Consider the following 21,866-nt stretch of genomic DNA (forward strand, 5'->3'; position numbering starts at 1 on the left):
CACTGAAAAACTCGAAAAATTACCATTGACAATGTCAGAACGACCGGTCATTGAATGGATAATACATGGCACCATTACAATCCCGTTAACAACTTTTCAGTTTCAATACTGCCAAAAGTATATACCAGCAGGCCTGTATGAAAGGTTGGGTAAAGGATACATGAAGTCAACCTGGAATTTACCTTATACACATAGATGTTGGAGTGGGGGCAAGGCATCTTACCTGTTCTACGATGCCTGCTATGCGGAGAAGAATGCGTGTTAGACGTCTGTCTCACACTTCCATCAGCAGTACCTATGGATGTCGATACTTTGCTTGGTTCGTTAACGGCTCATGCAACGTGTGGTCCCCAGCGGCTACCCATTCTGATGAAAGCATTCGTTGAGACCTCACCATTACAACTAGGTGGTGGTGAGGTACGAGATGAAAGCGGCACACAGGTACAACCTTATGTGACCATTGCTGATCTGAACACCGATGATGGCAATGCTTAACACATATGCACTATTTCTACTTTTTCGGACCTGGCCCAACTTTCACCTACTGTTGTAGACAAATTTTTTACCGGCCTATCTGGGTTAATGTTCTCTCCTAACAACGAGAATAACTTTTGAAATAGCGAGCACACTGTGTTCCATGAACTCTGAATTCGGCCTTCAGTTTTGATAAACAGAACTTCTAAAAATCATTGGAACTATTTTTCTTCCCAGAAACGAAATTATTTTTTCTCCAGTTCCCAAAATATTTACTTTTTAGCACATGATACTCTGCTTAAAGTAGAACTATTCTTAGAGAACAAGATTTCTAATTTTTTTAAAAAAAACACACTAGAGACAATATTTTGACTTAGCCTCTAGCACATGTACAGTCTTGTATAAATATGTGATGAAATGGTCTCGACCTTCTTTTCTGTATTAAGAGCCATTTCATAAATGTAAATTTCATGATTCATTCAGTCAACATTCTAAATGTACAAAATATGCATTCTCTGAATGATACCACTGCTTGAAAACGTACAGTATTATACTCATTTTTCGTGTATATACCATTTCAAATGCTAACTATGTATTTTGGGGTGGGCTGAAAAACACATGCATCGTTATATGTTTAGTATTGCTTAGTATTTATTAATGATGGACATTATATGTGGAGTGGGTGTTGTGAATGTATCTAGGACCCTAATTAAGACATTCCCGATTTATGCCCTTATGTGGTAATAACAAATCATATCCTTAGAAAGGCATAGGAATCATATCCATATTAAGTCATAGCCAATGCAGTCCAAATACGGCAAGGCTACTCCCATAGACTCCTAGAAAGCACAACGCGTTCTTAAACAAACCAAGCCTCCAGCAGCCCGGGAATTCCCCCTGCTTCTGTTTTGATTTGTCCTAGAACTCCTGAGAGTCCTGAAAGAACTGCCAGTTCTTAGTGACGTCTTATGTCCAACCTTACGTCAAACTCGGCACCTTCCAGGTATAAATATACCAACATCTGCCTTAAGCAACACACAGTGGTTTGGAGCAGACCTGCTATCTACTTGCCCGACGCCCTGCTGATGCGAATGCCGAAGGAAGCCGACTCTCCCTGCTGACGCACTGAGAGAGACGCTGTCTTTTATCCTGCCGAGAAATCTAGCTCCAGTGTTTTCCGGTCACCCTTGCGGGTTGTTGGGGGATCGAGTCCTGAGAGAGAGATACAAGACCTCCTTCATTCTATAACCAGGGTATGGAGCTGATTAGACCCAAAGAGAATTCTTGATTCAGATTCTTGGCAAAAAACTGTAACTCATCTACTCCTTCCCACGTACTAGGCTTAGGTTAGGTACACCGGGGTAGGCGTATCTTAGAAACACCAGTTGAGTACGTTTAGTCATTATTTTATCATTGTATATATTTTATCCATTTTAAGTATCTTATGGCTTAGAAACCATATAAATGCTTTTACAGTATTATTTCATAATACTCCTTTTACTGTACGCACTTTACTTTATGACAAGTATTGCAAATGTGGTAATTCATTTCTCTTGCATGAGAAAGAAGACTGCTCAAGAAATAACCCTTTTATTGAAAACGCCCATCTTTCTATTTCTCTGAATTTCTGGTGAAACAAAGCATGCACGATTAACTGAGTAAAATAGCTATCTATTGTTTCAGCGACTCTGGAGATATACTCCTTATTCTGGAGGGAGCAAAGTTGTCATGTTTATGCGGTTGTCAGAAGCTAATCCCTTCTTGTCTATTCAGGAAAGCTAAACACCTTCTTGTTTACTCGAGAAAGTTTCTATTGACCTCTGAGCTAGCTGGCACACACAATTAAGTCTAACACATTCAACAGAGACCTAGTCGACCTCAGTCCTACGTCTGAACTATCGTTTATGTTATTCCAATGCGCAGAGCCTATTGGGAATATAGGAACTACACTACAATAAGACCGAATTGCAGCAGACTTAACCTTCCCCCAGAAGCTACCCCTCTGGTAGCGGCTCTTGTAGGGGTACCCCCACTTGGCAACCATGATAATGAATCCACCCTGGCTCTGCTATGAAAAACAAAACACTGGTGTGATCAACGATGTAAGGGCAATGCCGAGATTTCAGTTCACATTTTAATGGCTAGACGGTGGGGTGGGTCAGAAATTGCCCCAAACAGGTGGGAGGTGATTTCATTATTGTAAATATTAACAAACGGGATATAGCTGGCAGGTTGTACTGGGATGCTTCCGAGATGAAGAGGGAGGTATTAGGGCTTTGCCACTGGGTTTTTTCTATCCCCCAGTAAGTAGGCTAAAAGCACCGGCTAGTCTACATACTGAGGTATACTCTTTGAGGTCCCATGGAAGCGTTAATTACCACTCCCGACTTAGAGAGCGTGAGTCCCACCCTGTAACGTACTGCTGGAGAGATGTAACAGCCCCACATTGATTACCCTTGCCACTAGGGCAGGAAGGAGGTGATTTAGCTCTTACGAATAGATTTCTCCCATTGTCCCAGCTTGATGCAAATGATTGAATGGAGGTGACCTTTGATTGCTCACCTGATCCCAGCCAAAACGATCCGGCCCTAGATGTAGAAATTGCTCGTAATTGTAAGATCATCAGCTGTAACATACCGGGTCTAAGAACCAAAAGAGACGATCCAAGCTGGCTGAATTTTATAAAGCAATATGATATATTCGGCCTCCAGGAAACGTGGGCTAGGGCGAACAATTTTGGTTTGGATGGGCTCAAATCTTATTGGTTACCTGCACGCCCAGCCCCGGCAGGTAGAGCTAAGGGGGGCCTTATGCTCCTCTTTTCCAAAGAGGTTGGAGGCGGGATCCCATAACTGTTTGATAGTTGAACTAACTAACCACGCCTAATTCTCCTAAAACATTATTTGTTAATTTATATAATTCTGGGGAAAGTGATTTTATGAATCAACACTTAAGCTATCTGAAACGTTTTTTAGAAGATTACAGGCTAAAGCAATCCACTTTTTACTATTTTATACTTATAGGCGATTGGAGGACCTCTTGGCCGGAGCTGATCTCTTCGAACCTGGCTTTAATGATCCAACTAATCGGTTCCCCACGTTTAAAGCCAAGGTGAGGGACACTGCGATTGACTATATATTCATGTCCCCCTCGATGTTAGCTAAGATAGTGTTCTACATTGCTAGGTTGTCTCCCTTCAGTGACCACAACCCAGTAATTTTAATGCTTGATAAAGATTGTGGCCTTTTGGGACCAGCGGAAAAGAAAGTGGGAGCTAACTGTGTGGTAACAAGTGCTCAGGGGAGGAGGATAAAATGGTCCAAGGTAATCCCTGAATTTTTCTTTGTGGATCTTTGTGAGAAGGCCAAAGTAAACATTGTAAAATGTGTAGGTTATATGACCCAAAAGGTTGAGGTTCTTAGTGCCTTTGAAGATATTTGTGGCCAGATAGCATCTGATTTGACTGTGATAACCAAACCCAGATTATATACGGGGGAAAGGTGGATTGATAACATCTGCTCACAGGCCCAACACAATCTGATCCAAGCCCTAAAAAACACTCCTCGAGACAGGGAACAGATAGCTACTTCAAAGAGGCAGTATAAGTCTGCGGTTCATACACGGAAAAATTAGATTAAAGAAGAGGCCTGGAAAACACTTTTATTTGTTGAAGTTCTAAAGGATAGTTTGAGATTCTGGGCTATTATTAACACACCTTTTTTCTCCGGCACAGAGAATGATGCTCTGGAAAGTAACATTACAAAGGCGCAGTGGCTTTCTCATTTTGAGACAATTTATGGTTCCAATATGATTCTGGACCCCTCCCTAGCCTAGAAAATGACAGAATTTTACCTTTGTTGGTTTTTAAGGAGGAGGATATTGAAAGGGCGATATTAGAGACATCTAGTACTAAAGCACCTGGCTCTGACTGTGTGCCTGCAGATTTGTATAAATGTGACCCTAATTAACAAACGTTTTTAATGCCTCTGGTACTCAGGGGTTTCCTGCATCTTGGTCCCTGTCAACAATCATACCATTTTTTGAAAAAGGCCATAGAGGGGATCCACTGTGTTACAGACCAATATCATTGATTGATACTGCAGTCAAAATTGTAGGCAAAGTGATTCTAGTTAAAATCACGGACTGGGCGAACGATAATGAGGTTTTATCTAATTTACAATATGGTTTTAGACAAGGCAGGAGCACTATGGATCAGTGCTTTATTCTATATTTATTAATAAGTAAATATACCATAGCCAAAAAAGGTTCTCTGCAGATGGCTTTTATGGACCTTTCCTCAGCGTTCGATCTGGTCAACAGATCAAAGCTGTGGACTATTTTGCTTGATATGGGCACTGATCCTCCCCTAGTTTATTTTTTGGCAGCTTTACACCGGGATCTCTCAGCTACAGTTAGGGTCACTCAGGATGTTAAATGCACTAGGCACTTTAAATCGGGTTGAGGCATCCATCATGGATGTATATTGGCGCCACTACTTTTTACTCTTTATATTAATGCATTAGACAAAACCTTAGATCATGCTAGCTTGGACATTCCGCAAGTAGGAAAAGGGACTATTGCTGTTCTCCTATACGCGGACAACGCTGTGTTATTAGCTCGTACATCTATAGGCCTCCAGAGTCTTCTGGATGCAATCGGGGTCTATATGAAATCCTTGGACTTGATAGCAAATATCGCAAAATCACACGTCATGTCAATGGGCCAAAGAACCAGAAAAACAAAAATGTTTTTCTGTAACGGAGCAGAGGTGTCCAGGGTGACGTCCTTCACATATCTGGGGGTCTTATTTGATGATAGATGTTCCTGGGTCTTCCAACATAAAGCTAAAAAATACACAGTACTTACATCAACATCAGCTTTACTAGGGTTTGCACAGGGTTTGGGGGCTAGGCCACTTGAAGCCATTCTTAGCATATATAGATACAAATGCTTGTCTATTGCTATGTATGTCATTTGGGATTATAAACAGCGGGAAGGGGTTCAGATAGCAGAAAACAGACTTTTAAGTACTCTCCTGTCCGTAGATCAATCAACCCCAACTTTTGCTATGCATCAGCAACTGGGGCTGGGTTCTGTGTCTGATCTGTTGAGAACAGCACCGCTGGTTTGCTGGCTTAAAACCTGCCTTAACTCAGATTTATCTCTGAACCATCAGATTCTGAGGGACTGTGTCACCTTGGATAAAGTCAGCAGTATTCCGTGGTTGTTAAGTCTATGTTTTTTAAACTGGGGTGCCCTGAGCTTTTTAATGCTCTGGAAGGGATTAAAAAAGAAGACGTGAAATGAGTTAAATCACAATTTTTGAATAATCTGATGTTAGAACTCGAAGAGCTGGAGCTAAAGAAACCCTATGTCAGGGCACATTATTAGATAAAATCTTCACCATTAATGGAGCCATATCTGAGAATAGTGACTACCTTTTCATTGTTGGCTCCTGATCAGGTTTTGTTTCAGTTTAATTCATTTCTCGCTCTGTAACCTGATGGGTGGTGCAAACCAGAGGATATAGGCCTGTGCAAGTGTGATTTGCTTCTCACCACAGGACACACTGCATTTTATGATGTTTTGTGAGTACTACAATGACATTTGTAGAAGGTTTTTAGTCCCTCCTTTTAGGGGTAAGGGCTTCTTACAGGTTAGACCAGCAGAAATTTATCTCCAAATGCTAAATAATACTTGGGACATTTTTAATATTGCTAGTTTTCTAGTCGCTGCTGTTTGCCTTAGGAAAAGACATCTTCCATTTATTCATGTATGAAATCCCTTATTTTATATCTCCATGAAATGTTATTGTTATAACCAGTTGGTACATTCTGTCCACCCCTGTTCCCTGACCTACCTTGGTACCTTCCTCATGAAGCTGTTGATAGAATGTTGGGAAGAACCTTCAGTGAGGAGAGTGGATGGCCAAATAAAGAAGTCGTTTATCAAGCTCGTGTCTTACCTCTTCTTTGCTTCATACTTCCAACACTGGCGACGAACCTGTGCAGGGGACAGTTGTTGGCCATCTCCCCTTTGAGTACTCTCTCCCCTCGGTAGCGCTCCTTGGTGAGGAAAATAAGGACAGAGATCGCTCCCCCTAAGGTACACTGCGTGGCAATCGCTTGTTTTGGGTGTTACTTTTATGAGAGGGGTTTTGACAAGGAAGCGCTGAATACTACATCGTTTGACACCTCGGAGGACTTACTTGGTGGTGCAGTCCGTGCACAATTGCCAGGTGCCTGAGGATATCTTCTTCCATCTCCGGTTTTGAAGGGGCCATTTGTAGTTTCCGTCTGTGGGTTCTTGATCTGGGTCACCGTTCATGACCGATGGCTTAACCCCTGTGCCCCGCGCTATGCCTTGGATGTGCTGATTGAATTCCTGTCAGCGTCTGGTGAGAGCGTGCTGTAGCGGCGCCTTCGTGGTATCACCGGCCCCGAAGTGTTCCTGTGATCTGCTGGGGCCTGTCAGAGAACTCCTGGCAACGTCCGCTGTGGGTGCGCAAGGAGTTGTGCAGTGGATTGTGATCTGCCCGGGACCGTGTGAGAATTCCTGTCAGCGTCCATCGTTGTGCGGAAAGCAGCTGCGCTGAGGCGGCAGTGTCTCGACTCTGCAGCGCGCCAGGATTCGGCATCCGCCTTCTGTGCTGAGGCGGTAGTGTCTCATCTCTGCAGCGCGCCAATTTCCGGCATCTGCCTCCTTTCTGTGGGAGGAAAGCAGGAAAGTAGTGTTCCAGTCTCGCAGCGGCCCAATTATATTTCACCGCACAGTGTCTCAGTTTCGCGGTGGTTCAGTGAGTGTGCTGACAATTCCTGTCAGCTTCCAGCTGTCTTCCTGCCGGGGTCAACAGAGTGTCTTGGCCTCGTACTAAATTTGTTTTTCACACGAAGAAAGGAAGTGATATTTAGAGTTGGGCATCATTTCTGTGTTTCACCGTCATTTTGGAACTGGTTCTTCACACCTTATGCCTCAGGTTTTGAACAGGAAGGAGACTCTACGGGCATTGGTTTACAGTAAGGATCATTGGAAAAGTTTGTGACTGGTTGCTCGTCCTTCATTGAATAACAATTCCATTTACAGTCTCTCAAAAAATGCTGTTACAATAGGTATTCATGGTGTGCTGGTTTCACATTTAGCAAATTTAACTTTTGCATGTTCCATCACAAGTATTATATAAGGGCTACTGTTAGTTCACCATGGCAGCTGCAAGCATGAATCAACCACCCCCTTTTTTAAATGACATAGGGGAACCTGAGATAAGCTGGAAGGAATGGGTGAAACTTTTTGAGTCTTACCTTATAGCTATTGGGGGGCAAAGGTTCAATTCTATTAGGAAGCAACACATATTACTCCACAATCTGGGGGTGCAAGGGCGCAAAGTATATGAAAATTTACCTATACCTGAGCAGGATGCTAATGCAGTGGGTGAAGTGGATGTGTTTGTACAGACTATGGAGAAATTAGAGAAACATTTTGGGGATAGAATCAATGTAGTCCTGGAGCGTCATAAATTCTTTAAAAGATGTCAAGGGAAGCAGGAGTCAGTACAAAACTATATTGCAGTCTTGTGGGGGTTGACCCAATTATGTGAATTTGGGGATCTCACTGACTCCCTGATAAGAGACCAATTGGTGAGATGTACAAATAATCCACGCATTCAGGAGAAGTTGCTGGCTAAGAATCCAGGGTTGAAGGAGGCTGTTGAAATAGCTAAGTCAGTGGAGCATACGGCTAGATGTGTCAAAGAAATGAGGCCGGAAGGTGAAGTTGTAGCTACCATAAGTGATACTGAAGAAAGTGTAGATGTCTACAAAATAAGGTATAAAGAGAATCCTAATACAAAAATAGAGCACAGGGAGAAAGGTCCTAAATGTTACCGTTGTGGCAGTAATAACCATTTTGCCACTTATTTCCAATGTCCTGCAAAATATGTCACTTGCAAGAAGTGCAATAGGAGAGGGCATTTTGCCAGGGTGTGCCGCGATGGTGAGTTACACTTGAGAGACAGTGATAGAGGAACTGAAAGGGGATCTAACAGAGAAGTAAAATGTATTGAACAAAAAATGGAAAAGTTTATTTTGCAAGTAAAAGATGTTGATGATTCTGTAAATTTTATTTACCCAAAATGTGATGTACTAATTGATGATGAATGCATTGAAATGTTCGCTGATTCATGTTCCCCGTTCACTTTGATCAATAAGGATGATTATGTTGCCATGGAGGGTAATAGGATGAGTGATCTTAAGAATCCTGATATTTCTCCTTCAGGTTACAACAAGGGCAGTATACCTATGCTGGGAATGAAGGATGTGCGGATTCAATTTAAAGATAGGAAAACCTATGGCACAGTTTATGTGGTCAAGTCTGGTTCAAATCTGTTGGGGTGGGTTCACCAGAAGGAGCTGGGAATCATTTTGGACCCAAATAGTCCTGAGCAAGTTTTGCTTACTGCGAATTGGCCAGGTAGTGAAAAGATTTGTGATGAGTTCTACCCCCTGTTCAAAGAGGAGTTAGGTTGTCTGCACAATTTTCAGCATAAGATTAAGCTTAAATCAAATGCCAAACCTGTAGTGCATGGCCTGCGCACTGTGCCTCTCAAATTGAAAGAACCTCTAGAAAAGGAGTTGCGGAAGTTGTGTGATCTAGATATAATTCAGCCGGTGAGTTGTTCTGAGTGGTTGGCCCCCATTGTTCTTGCAGCCAAATCCAATGGGGATGGTATCCGCCTCTGTGTGGATTTACGCAGCCTAAATGACTGTATCTGGGTGGAAAGACACCCTTTGCCAGTTATAAATGAGATGCTTAGTACCATGGGTCCTGCTAAATATTTCAGTGTCATAGACTTATCCATGGCGTACCACCAGATAGAGCTACATCCGGATTCAAGGCCACTCACGGCGTTTATTATGCCGTTTGGAGCTTTCATGTTCAAAAGAATGCCGTTCGGGCTTGCGTCAGCGGCAGCCATTTTCCAAAGAGTCATGCAAAAGATCCTTGAAGGAGTGGAGCACACCATGTGTTTCCAAGATGACATTTTAGTTTATGGTAAAGACTCTGAAGAACATGATACCGTTCTAAAGCAAGTTTTCAGGAAACTCATGGATGCAGGGCTTACTGTAAAAAAGGAAAAGTGCAAGATCAAAGTGAAACAAGTGGAATACCTGGGACATTCTATTACAGAACAAGGTTTCAGACCAAAAGGCAGTTTAATTCGTGCTGTGAAAGAGGCTCCGAGCCCACGTAACAAAGATGAACTAAAATCCTTTTTAGGGCTCATGGAGTACATGTCGAAGTATGTGGACAATTTTTCAGCAAAGTGTGAAACAATGAGGGAAATGTTAAAAAAAGACAAGGATTTTGTCTGGAATGAAGAGCAAGAGGCTGTAGCCAATGCACTTAAAGAAGATCTAATCAATTCTCCAGCACTCAGTACTTTTGATCCTACAAAGAAAACCATTCTCGCCACTGACGCATCAAACTATGGGTTGGGCGCCACTTTAGTCCAGAAGGATGGTAATGAAGAAAAAGTGGTTGCCTATGCATCTAGAAGTCTTTCTTCTCCAGAAAAAAACTACTCAGTAATTGAACGTGAGGCTCTGGCATGTTTTTGGGCGGTCAGACATTTTAAATTTTTTCTATGGGGGGTGAGATTCACTATAAGAACGGATCACAAGCCCCTCATATATGTATTCTCTGTGAAAGGCCTGGAAAACTGTACTCCACGCATCAGTAGGTGGATTTTAGGTCTTGAACATTATAATTTCAAGGTTGAACATGTGCCAGGCAAAGAGAATACCATTGCTGATTTCCTTTCGAGATCACCGTTGCCAGAGGAAGAAGGACCTGAGGAGGCTCTGGACAGCCCTATAATGATGATGAGTTTTCCTGCCATCACAGAGGAAGAGTGGGAAGACAATATCAGTAAAGACAATGAACTTAAGATGTTGATGGAGCAGATCAAAGGAGGATGGCCGAATAAGAAAAGAGATGTAGGTGCAGAACTGGAAGAATTTTGGGAAGTACGTTATGAATTAAGTGCTATCGGAGGAAAAGTGTACCGGAATAACAGAATAATTCCGCCAAAGGAATTACGGAAGAGAGTCATCGACTTGGCGCATGAAGGTCATCTTGGACGCAGTGCTACGAAAGCTAGAGTAAGAATGAATTTCTGGTTTCCCAAAATGGATACCATGACTGAAGAAGCTGTAAAGGAATGTGGAGCGTGCGCCAAGAGCGACAAGTCAAAAATTATACACAAAGCACCACTTTCTCCAGTAGAAGTTCCGATCAAGCCCTGGAGCAAATTGGCTCTAGACATCATTGGACCCATGCAATTGCTAGGTGTGCAAAGAAAGTTCATGTTGGTTCTGGTTGACTACACCTCCCACTGGGTGAAACAAAAGTTTGTGCACAACATTAACACTAGAACAGTGATTCAATTTTTGAATGAGGTGTTTTGTGAGGAAGGTTTACCCTCCACGTTAATCACAGACAATGGTGTACAATTCACCTCTGAAGAAATGAAAAGTTTTCTGGAGACTTCTGGAATTAAACATGAGACCACTGCTCTCTACTGTCCCAAAGCTAATGGCATGGTGGAGAGAGCTAACAGGATCATCAAAGAAAATATTCAGCTAGCCTTGGTTAATAGACAAGATGTTGAGGATTGTCTGAGAGAATGTCTATGGGCCTATCACACAGCACCCAACAAAATCACAGGGGTCTCTCCTTTCGTGTCCTTACGCGGAAGGGAGCCTAGTACCAAGTTTAATCCATGTTGGTTAAAAGGAGGGGATGTCAGTGATGTTGATTGGGAGGGGGCAGGTGAGAAAGTTAAGCAGCATCAGGTGAAATATAAACAGTGGTATGATAATAAACATGGTGTGAAGTCCCAAACATGGAAAGTGGGAGACATGGTGCAAGCCAGAAGAAATTTTAAATTAGGGTCAGACATCAGCAAGTTCTATGCTCCCAGCAGGATTGTTAAAGTGTTAAAAAATGTTGTACAATTTGAAAATGGTCAATGGTGGAGTTTTGATCACATTGTAAAAGTACAGCCATAACCCAGGTTGTGTCTGAAAGACTATATTGTTTTATGCCTCTGTTACCGTTTTCCTATCTTCTTTATAGGAAGGGAGATGTGTTATAACCAGTTGGTACATTCTGTCCACCCCTGTTCCCTGACCTACCTTGGTACCTTCCTCATGAAGCTGTTGATAGAATGTTGGGAAGAACCTTCAGTGAGGAGAGTGGATGGCCAAATAAAGAAGTCGTTTATCAAGCTCGTGTCTTACCTCTTCTTTGCTTCATACTTCCAACAGTTATCTTATATACTTTTTCTTTTAGCTTTGATGAATTACATAATTGCTGCTGATGTTTTTACTCTTTTTTAACTTCGCTCATATGTATCTATTGATAACTTGATTTGGTTTGTTGTATATTGTGTACTGTACTTTTATGATTTTGATTAATCAAATAACAAGGTTTTGTCTATCTGTCTGTCTGTCTATACCTATTATTCTGCTTCTCATGGCTCACTTTCACGAATAGACCATATATTTCTCTCTAAGTCCCTTGCCCAGCTTATTATATAATCGCATATTTCTCCAATTGTACTCTCTGATCACGCCATGGTTGTCACAGATTGAATCGGTGAGTAAAGTAATATGCTCATTTATTTAAATTCTATGGACAACACACATACAGGAGTGAACAGTATGGACATGAGAGAGCAAATGGCCAATCTCACTGCTGGATTCGCTTGGGAAAGTAGTGGGGAGAGTTATACTAGAGCGTCTTCAGCAGTGGAGTGAGGATCAAGGCATAATCTCTGACATCCAATTCGGATTCCGCGAGGGTTTTGGCACACTAGAGCAGGTCCTTAACCTCACCCTAATAATGGGCAAATACACCCAGGCCATTCCAACCAAGATCTATATGGTCTTTGTCGACCTATCCGCAGCTTTTGACTGCGTCTCGCACGCAAAGCTGTGGAAGGTCCTAGCCCAATTGGGAGTAGATCTACCCCTTTTGGACTTCTTAAGAGAGCTCTATACCGGGGCATCGGCCAGAGTGCGTTTTGGCCTAAACGGAGAGCTGACGTCACCGTTTGGCGTAGGGCGTGGAGTCAGGCAGGGATGCGTCCTGGCCCCCTTCCTCTTCTCACTCTATACCAATGGTCTGGAGGGGGAGATGTTGAGGGGGGCTCAGGACCTCCCACGCATAAACCGTCGCCTGATTCCAGCCCTGCTCTATGCGGATGACGCTGTTATTCTCGCACGAACTCCTCGCGAACTCCAGAAATCAGTGAGTAGGTACACGACCTTCATGGGCAATTTAGATCTAATGGTGAATGTGAAGAAAACGTTTGTAATGACAGCTGGTAGGGGTCCGAAAAGAATAAAACCCATACAGCTCAATAACCAAAAGCTTGAAGCTACCCCTCAATATCCCTATTTGGGGGTGATGATAGACGACCAATTGACTTGGAAGCCAGCAGTGAACCCAAGGGCACATTTATTTAAGAGATCAATTGCCGCCCTAACAACCTTTTCCCAGAGACTAGGTAAAAGGCCACCAGTGGAGCTACTAAAGATTTATAACGCTAAATGCCAGGCAATCGCAACATATGGCGCGGGAGTTTGGGGCTACACTGATACCAGCTCTATCCAGAAGGCAGAAAATGCCTTTTTGAGATTCTTATTAGCCACTCCCAAAGGTACCTCAACCTATGCAATGCATTTAGAACTAGGCATACCTTATATAGAGGACCTAATTAAAATAGAACCGCTGATGTTGTGGCGCCGTATCTGGAAGTCAGATAAAAATGCACTGACACAATCTATCATTGCCGATTCAATGAACCTGGACAAGTCCTCAAAAATAAAGTGGCTCCTATATGTCAGAAACTTTTTTTATGACCTAGGCTCTGAGAACTATTACCTGGATCCAGCATCCATAACAGACATTTCGAAAAAAGACCTTAAACAGAAAGCATTAAGACATCTGGAATCCTTAAGACTTGCATCCAACTCATTAAAAACGGCAGTTATACATGCGAACATGATTCAAATAGCCTATGACATTCACCCGTACTTGGTACTCCAAACATCAACTTACGAAAGAATGTTAATTACAAGATTCAGGCTAAATACCTTCTTTAGAATGGTCACCTTTCCGTTACAAAACTGTTGGAATGCCACGCTTCCGCCTTGCCCATGTGATGGCTCATCAACACAGTCCAACCTGCATGTGATCCTCCTTTGTAAATTTCATCAAGCCCACAGAAAGATCTGGCTACTACTGACATTAAGAACTTGGGGGTTGAGACAATGCAGACCCGCCCTCTTAAGACTCCAAATGCTGGAAACGGAAAATGTCTGTTATTTTGTTAGTAGTTTTTTAAAATGCATCATGAAACATAGAAAGAATCTCTAAAAATCCTCATCAAGCCCACTTTGAGCGGTTTCTTGCATATTTTTGACTAATTCCTTTTTAACTGTGAAATGAACTTTATATGAAATACTATGCAATGTGTGTATTTTTGTAACGTACGATATTACTTGTCTCTTTTATGGTTTTTCCATTGTGAATAAGCCGAATAAAGATTTTATTATTTATTTATAAATGACCAGTGACAGTTGGGAGGCTGCTAAACTGTCAGCGTCGAACTTCCAGCTGTTAACGACATCATGTGAAGGAGGGTGTGAACGGGACACGGCCCCTACCTCGCCTAGTCCGCCGTATCACTCAAGGTCCCGGACATCTCCGACCGATCCTCCACTATATACCGCCTCCACGCATGTTATTCTGGTCCGCGCACAGCCCGCGATCACAGAGGGATAGAGAGGGGAGAGGGAGAGAGAGAGAGAAAACAGGGAGGAAAGAGCTAACTAGTAAACACATCACATCTCCTTTCCTAAGGAAATAATATTATTATTATTATTTTTTCTACTGAAGGTAACTAAAAGAAGCACAGTAATCAAGTACAAAGATTTACTAGTCGCACACAAAGTCTTTGTACTTGCAAGGTTTGACCAACTTGCGTCCGCATCTGCTGGTGCCTGCTTCTTCTTCAGTGATGTCTCTCTCCAAACCATTGTCTTATTCTGTCCATTGACTATCTTTCAAGAATGCGGGCTGTATGCTTCAGTAGTGATGAAATCACTATTTCCACTCATACTATCTTCACAATTCTGTTTTTCTCTTGTAGTGGTAGAGTCTCTAGAGCCAAGTTCCATTTCTGAGTCAGAAGAGCTAAGGTCTCTGTATTCACCAATGGACTATATACGTTCCAGTTCAGTTCCCTCTCTGCTCGCCTTGCTACTATTAGGTCTGGTATGATATCTCCTTCTTCTTCAGAACCCTCACTTTCTTCGCACAACCAACCATGCATTTAAAGTCCATTGTTATTTTCCTCCATTTCCACGTGTTTTCCCTCAATGCTATTCTTTGGTTTAACAACAGGTTTAGTACCCACAGACATTGAGGAGGGGTGCCAGACTTTACCATCCCTAAGGAGTGCAGAGTTACAAAATACATTTTCTACCGTTAGGGGATCTGTGAATCTATTCTGTCCCTTTCCTATGAGTCCGCTTTTTTCACTCTCACTATGTCTCCTACTTTTATTTTGATTTCCTTACAATTATGCTTACTGTCAAATTTCTCCTTGCACAAACTTTGTGCCTCTTGAATTCTTTTCCTGACAGTTTCTACCGACCATTCTGTTCTTGTGGCAGTCTTGATCCATCCAATATTGTCTTTGGAAATGGGAGTCCTTCCTCTCATCATTTCGAATGGACTCACCTTAGTGTTCTCTCCAGGTGTAATTCTGTAACCCCATATCATCTTGATGACTTCCTTCCTCCAACATCGTCCATTTTTATTAGTTAATTGTATGGTCCCTTTTATTACCCTATTAAACCATTCCACGGCTCCATTGCCAGACGGGTGATACACAGATATTGTTTTGTGGGTAATTCCATTTCTCTCAATGAACTTCTTAGAAACGTCTGAAGTGAATTGACTTCCGTTGCCACTTACTAATGTTTTCGGTATTCCTTCTCTTGTGAATACTGCATCCATAAAGCTGACCACGTCAGTAGTATCCACTTTCCTGCATATTTTAATGTCTGGCCACTTCGAGAAGTGATCTACTATGAACAATTATGTATACATGTTCTTCTTGAAATTGTATGGGTCCCATTATATCTATTCCTACTCTCTCCCATGGCATGTTAGGGCATTTTAACGGTTGTAGAGGTGGTTTGAGAGTTACCTGAATTTTATCAGAATTCCCACATGGTAAGCAATTCCTTACCACTCTTTCAATTTCTATATCACACCCTGGCCACCAATACCAGTTTTTTGTTCTCTGTTTAGTTTTGTTGATGCCAAGATGTCCTTCATGGCACAGATTGATTACTCTTCCTCTTAGTTTTTCCGGTGGTATGACTTTTCCCTGTTTTAGGATGACGTTCTCCTCCACAGATAATTCATTACGTAGTTCCCAAAAAGGTCTCAACTCATTTTTTAGGTACTTTTTCTTTGGATATCCCACCACAATCATTTTACCTATTTCTTGTAATGTTTCATCCTTGAGATATTCCTTATTCCAATCATCTTTCTGAATGCTAAGAAATTCTTTGTTGATGCTTGCCACACAGAGTTCCTCTTCGTGAGTTTCTTTTAGCTAATTTTGTAATGGTAGCCTACTTAGGAAATCTGCTACAACATTCTTTACTCCTGGTAAATATTGTATATCATAATTGTAATCCATCAGTCTCATACATAATCATGCCAATCTCGGAGAAGCATTGTATAATCCTTTGACTGTGAGCACTTTGGTTAAAGGTTTAGGGTACCAACCCAAACTGACCCTTTTTCCCCAAACATACTGGCGGAAATGTTCTAGTCCCCACATGCAAGCTAAGGCCTCCTGCTCAATAACTGAGTACTTTTCCTCCGTGCTAGTTAAAGAGCGAGTTGTCACAGATTGAATCGGTGAGTAAAGTAATATGATTATTTATTTCAATTCTATGGACAACACACAAACAGGAGTGAACAGTATGGAAATGAGATAGCAAATGACCAGTGACAGCTGGGAGGCTGCTAAACTGTCAGTGTCGAACTTCCAGCTGTCAACGTTCCAGCTGGTGACATCATGTGAAGGAGGGGTAGGGAGGGGAGAGGGAGAGAGAGAGAAAACAGGGAGGAAAGAGCTAACTAGTAAACACAACACCCGCCCTCCTTTACATTGTTGGAAATGTAATACATATTTATTGCAGGATGCCCAGTTTTGTACTAAGTTTAGCACATTCATCTCTGACTTCTTTGCCTTTAATGATAATGCAGACATATCTCCTTCCCCACTCTGGCACACGTTATGTTTCCAAACAAAAAAAAGATTTGGTTGAAAGAACACACTTCTCTACCTACATCCATTAAGTCCTTAGAAAAGAAATATTTCTCCTCTAAACTGTCCACTGACATTATGGCTCTGCTTAAAGCCAAAATGCAGTTTAATTCTATCTCTACTAATGAATAAGAAAAGTGTGCACTGTTATGGAGGGAGAAATAAAACTGGTGATTAGCAAACTATCTTAAGGGAAGGAAAGAACGACACATTATTGATTCTATCTCCGTTTCTAAAGGGAAGTCCACCATGAAACATCAGGATATACACCTGAACCAGCTCCTTCCTCTTCCACTATTGCGGACTATCTATTCCCTACCCCTTGTCCGGTTCAGCCTCATTTCGATTTTGAATCTTTAGAGCTCAAACTCTCTTTTGAAGAAATTGCAGCAGCCTTAAAAGCACTTAAGTTAGGGCAAACACCTGGTCCAGATGGATTTACAGTTGAGTTTTATCTCCATTTTTCTAGTATCCTTCTTCCTTATTTATATAAATTATTTAGTCACTTTATTGCATCCTCCTCTACTTCTGCTACTTTTTAAGAAGCAATAATTTGTCTTATTCATACCGATGGCAAAACCTTCTTGTATGTAAAAAGTATAGGCCCATATCTTTATTAAACATAGATTATACCATTTTTGTTAGGCTCTTAGCCCCCACCTTAAAGCAAAAGAACAATCATGGTTTATTAAAGGAAGGTTTGTTTCGGAAAATACGAGATTGTTCCTGAATGTTTTCAGTAAAGCCCCTTCCTTTAAGTTTTCTCTTGCAGCTATAATAATCGATGCAGAGTAGGCATTCGATAGAGTAAATTGGAATTTTCTACTTCACTCTTTAAAACAGCATGGCTTCTGGACCTAGGACCATAGCTCTTATCTCCCTTTTACATTTTGCTCCCCTTGTGTCCATAATAGTTAATGGCATAATCTCCTCATATTTTTCTCTCAATAGGGGTTAGACAAGGCTTTCCTCTTTCCCCTCTGTTATTCATATTAGCCCTGAAGCCCTTTTTTCCTCGAATTTGTCTTAACCCTTTATTTTTATCTTGGTTGGGTCTCTCAGACTCTATTAAAATGATGATTTCCCTCCTATTGTTACATCTTCTTTCCATGCTGACAGTACATATTCCTAAACATTTTTTCAAAAAGGTCAACAGGTTACTCGTTAATGTCCTTTGGAGGAATAAAGGATTGTGGGTAGCATTAGATACGTTACAAAGACCATAGCTAGCAGGGGCGGTCAATTTTCCTCGGTTCTATGATTATCACAGAGTTTTTTCTTTGCGCCAAGCAATTATTTGGACTCAGGATTCATCCCTGCTCTTTTCTCCACTATGGCTTGATATTGAGGATGCTTCTCTTTTCCCATTTAGCCTCAAAGAAGTTTTATCTCTGTCTACTAAAACGTCATCCTTTTATTCCCCTCTTTTACAGAATACAATATCGCTCCTCAAATCAACTTTTCTTCCCCTTACTTTCGATATGGCCTTATTTTTGAAAATGCCGATTTGGTATAATTCATTGCTTAAGATAAATAATAGACCTTTTTTCTGGCGCTCTTGGAAAGATAAATGATTGATGTGGGTGTCTCAACTCTTTCACAACGACTCCTCCATTTCTTTTCCCCAATTTTGCCTTATCACCATTGCCCTGAATCCTTGTATAACCGCTTTCTATTACTAGTGAATGTAATTCTCGATGTATATACCTCTTTACAGAATTCCTCAAAGAAAATCCTTGTCCCTAATCATATCACAGAATTTTTAAAGACTGGCCATAAGGCTTCTGCTATTTATAATTATTTCTCCCTCCCTGACCCCTCTAGAACCATATCCATATCTGAGTTATTATGGGAGAGAGATTTGGCAGTTTCTTGGTCTAGCTCCTTTTAGGATAACATATGGGTGCGCATTTATAAAATCTCACGATCTGCTGGCATTATACAATCTCTATTTTTTGTACTTCATCGCCTATCTTTTACTCCTTTGCAATGTTCTAGGTTTTCATCGCATAGGTCTGCCAAGTGCTGATACTGTGACTTTCCTGATGCAGTTTGGTATCTTATTTACCTGTCCCATTACCCATAGTTTTTGGTAAATAATGTAGGCCCAGATTAAGAGAATTTTTAATTTTGATTGCCCATTTAATATTATATATCTTTTTTGGGGTTCCTTATCCAATGTAATCACTCCAACTGTCCCTACGAATCAATTATGAGATATTCTATTATCGATTGCCTTCAACCTGATCCGTTTGAATTGAAAATCATCAGACTGTGTGATCTCTCATCATTAGTTAGATCCTATGTATGCCACTCAAAGCTCATCTGTTCATAACGTGCAATTATTATGCTTACCACTTAGTACCTATCTTAACGAAATTGGGAGTGATAAACAAAATATTTTACCTGTATCTTCTGCGAATTTTCGTCCTCCATAAAAGTATCTCTGTCTTTCCTTTATACTTTAATTACTTCAATGGATATTTTACGATGCATATTGCTAATTATATGGAATTATCTTTGAGGCAACTTGCTGTCTTTATTTTTACTATGGATGACTCATAATAAGATTTTTCCTGTGTCCTCCCTTCCTCCCTCTTCCTTCTCTCCTTTTCCTCTCCCCTTCTCAAAAGGTACAAAGGTTTTTCTTATGGATATCTAATACTGCATATTCATTTTGGTTTATCAATATTTTTCTTGTATTTGGTTGATATGTAATTAATATTGAATTCAATAAAGTCTTTTTTAACACCATACAAGGTCCAATGCCCATGAAAAAACACAGCCTTTGGGTTTGGCATAGTGTGTAGCTGGTGCAGAGTGCTCTGTAGTCCTCCCCTTTCATGAGCCAATAACTGATTTAGCTCTTGCACAGTTGACGTTGCAATGACTACAAGTATTAAAAAGTTACATACCTTCTCATCAGACACACATACACCAACACTTATAAGGAGCTTGGACCAGGGACCTTTAGATCTTCGGTCTAACACTCTCCCAACTGAGAGTGTTGGAGGAAAAACATGGCGGCAGCTAGTTAGCCGGCTGCGGTGCTCCGGACCGAGCTCCTGTCGGAATTAAGTCCCCGCTCGCAAATGCTCGTGAAACCCGGGGGATAGTTTTGCGAGTATGTTGAGATATTAAACTCAGCTCGATGGGGCGTTTGTTTGGTACTTTTCCTGGAATCGGAGGCTTTTTCTTCTTTTGTCGAGGGATGAGGGGTAGCATTTTTCCTTGTGATGGTCACTGCCGGTCAGCCCCCTTTCTCTGTCTATTAACTTTTGCCGAGGACGGAGGATGTTTAGATGGAGACGGAGACGGAGACGGAGACGGAGAGAGTAAGCCCGGCGAGCTGTTTTTTGGGGGCCCGACAGCACAGGATTGTGCGGTGATCCAGGCGAGGGCGCCTGCTCTATCGTGGTGTGCCTCGCAGCTGCTTATCTCTCCTCCGTTATGGGGGGCTCAGTTAAAGCCCCAGCTGCAGCTTTGGTCTGCCGCGCTGGAGCGAAGGAGGGGAAGGAAGCTGCGGAGCCTGGTTCTGCCTTTTCGTGGCTCAGCGTGTGCAGCGAATTCATGACGCGCCCGGGAAAAAGTGATTTGCAGGGAACTACAGCCACAAGAACAGTCACAGTCTTCTACTGTTACAGCTGCCACAGTGGAGGGGGTAGAGGTTCCAGAACGTGGTAAGACTGACTCTGTATGTTTTACTCTAACTGTTGTTCTGCCTAGATTAACAGCTGACCACATTCCCTCTGAGGACATCTTGCATAATCCTGATACCCCTAATGCCCCCAATAAAGGTAACAGCAAGCGAGGTTGTAAAAAGAGAGTAGGAGCATTGGTGGGTAGACAGGGTGAGCAGGGTGACTCAGGCGCTGCTAGAGGGGCAGCTGAGTTTGGTGTTGACCCCACAGATAGAGAAAAAGCTTCATCCTATCTGAACACAGAGGTTAAATCCAAACAAACTAATTCAAGGGCTAAATTTAAGGCAAGGACGCTAAATCTGTGCTTTCCACAGGGTCAAAGATTACCCCTTCACTCTGCCCCTACTTTAAGGTTGTACCTCAGATATTGCACCTCTCGGACTATTATACCATGGCATCTGTTTCAGACACCCCTTCTACCCACAGCCTGGAGACAGTATCCTCGTCGTCAGTGCATGGGGCTGCTGTAGGGGAAATGTTACCTTCTACTCCTTGTCTTACAGATACAGGGGAGCCTCCCTCGGGCCCTGGGGACCACCTCAATTATCAGGATGTAGGGATGGGATCACAGTCCCCACAAGGTACGATTGCTCAGTTCTCCTCGGCGCAGTGCCTCCCGCAGACCCAGAGCCAGTTCCAGGCTCAAGGGCTGGTTTCTAGGGATATCTCAGCTGATTTACCAGGTCTGGAAGATGGTTTGGATGTTGATGCAGCGGAAGACTGTCCTGCCAAAGTCGATGCAGATGCACTAGCTATGTCCTCTATTATCACTATGGAGATAAGGAAGGGCTTTTCTGAGTCCTCTGCTAATCCAGCAGAGATTAGAAACTATTGTGAGTCTCTAGACAAAATAATTGATGGGCTTACCATGAGAACGGGTGTCCTGGAAGAGACCGTGGCAACACTCTTGACCCATTTAGATCAGGCGAAAGTTGATATACAGAAGCTCAGCAGGGAAGATCTTGCTCTCAGTGAAAGGATGGAGACCCTGGAAAATAACGCTAGGAGGGGGAACATCCGTATTCTTAAAGTTCCAGAAGGATCTGAGGGGTCAGACATTAAGCAGTATATCACTGTACTACTTACTCAATAGAACACTGGCAGTGAACATTCAGAGAGTTCACAGGGATCCCTTAAGGCGGAACCCCCAGAGGTCCAAACCACGTAAGATTCTAGTCAATTTTCATACCTACTTGCTGAAGGAGCAAATTCTTAACATGGCTCTGAAACAGAAGACACTGCCTGGGAAGGGCTTTACTTTCCTAATTAGATCT

The sequence above is a fragment of the Lissotriton vulgaris genome, chromosome 6, assembly GCF_964263255.1.
Source record: "Lissotriton vulgaris chromosome 6, aLisVul1.2, whole genome shotgun sequence".
Classification (NCBI taxonomy): Eukaryota; Metazoa; Chordata; class Amphibia; order Caudata; family Salamandridae; genus Lissotriton; species Lissotriton vulgaris.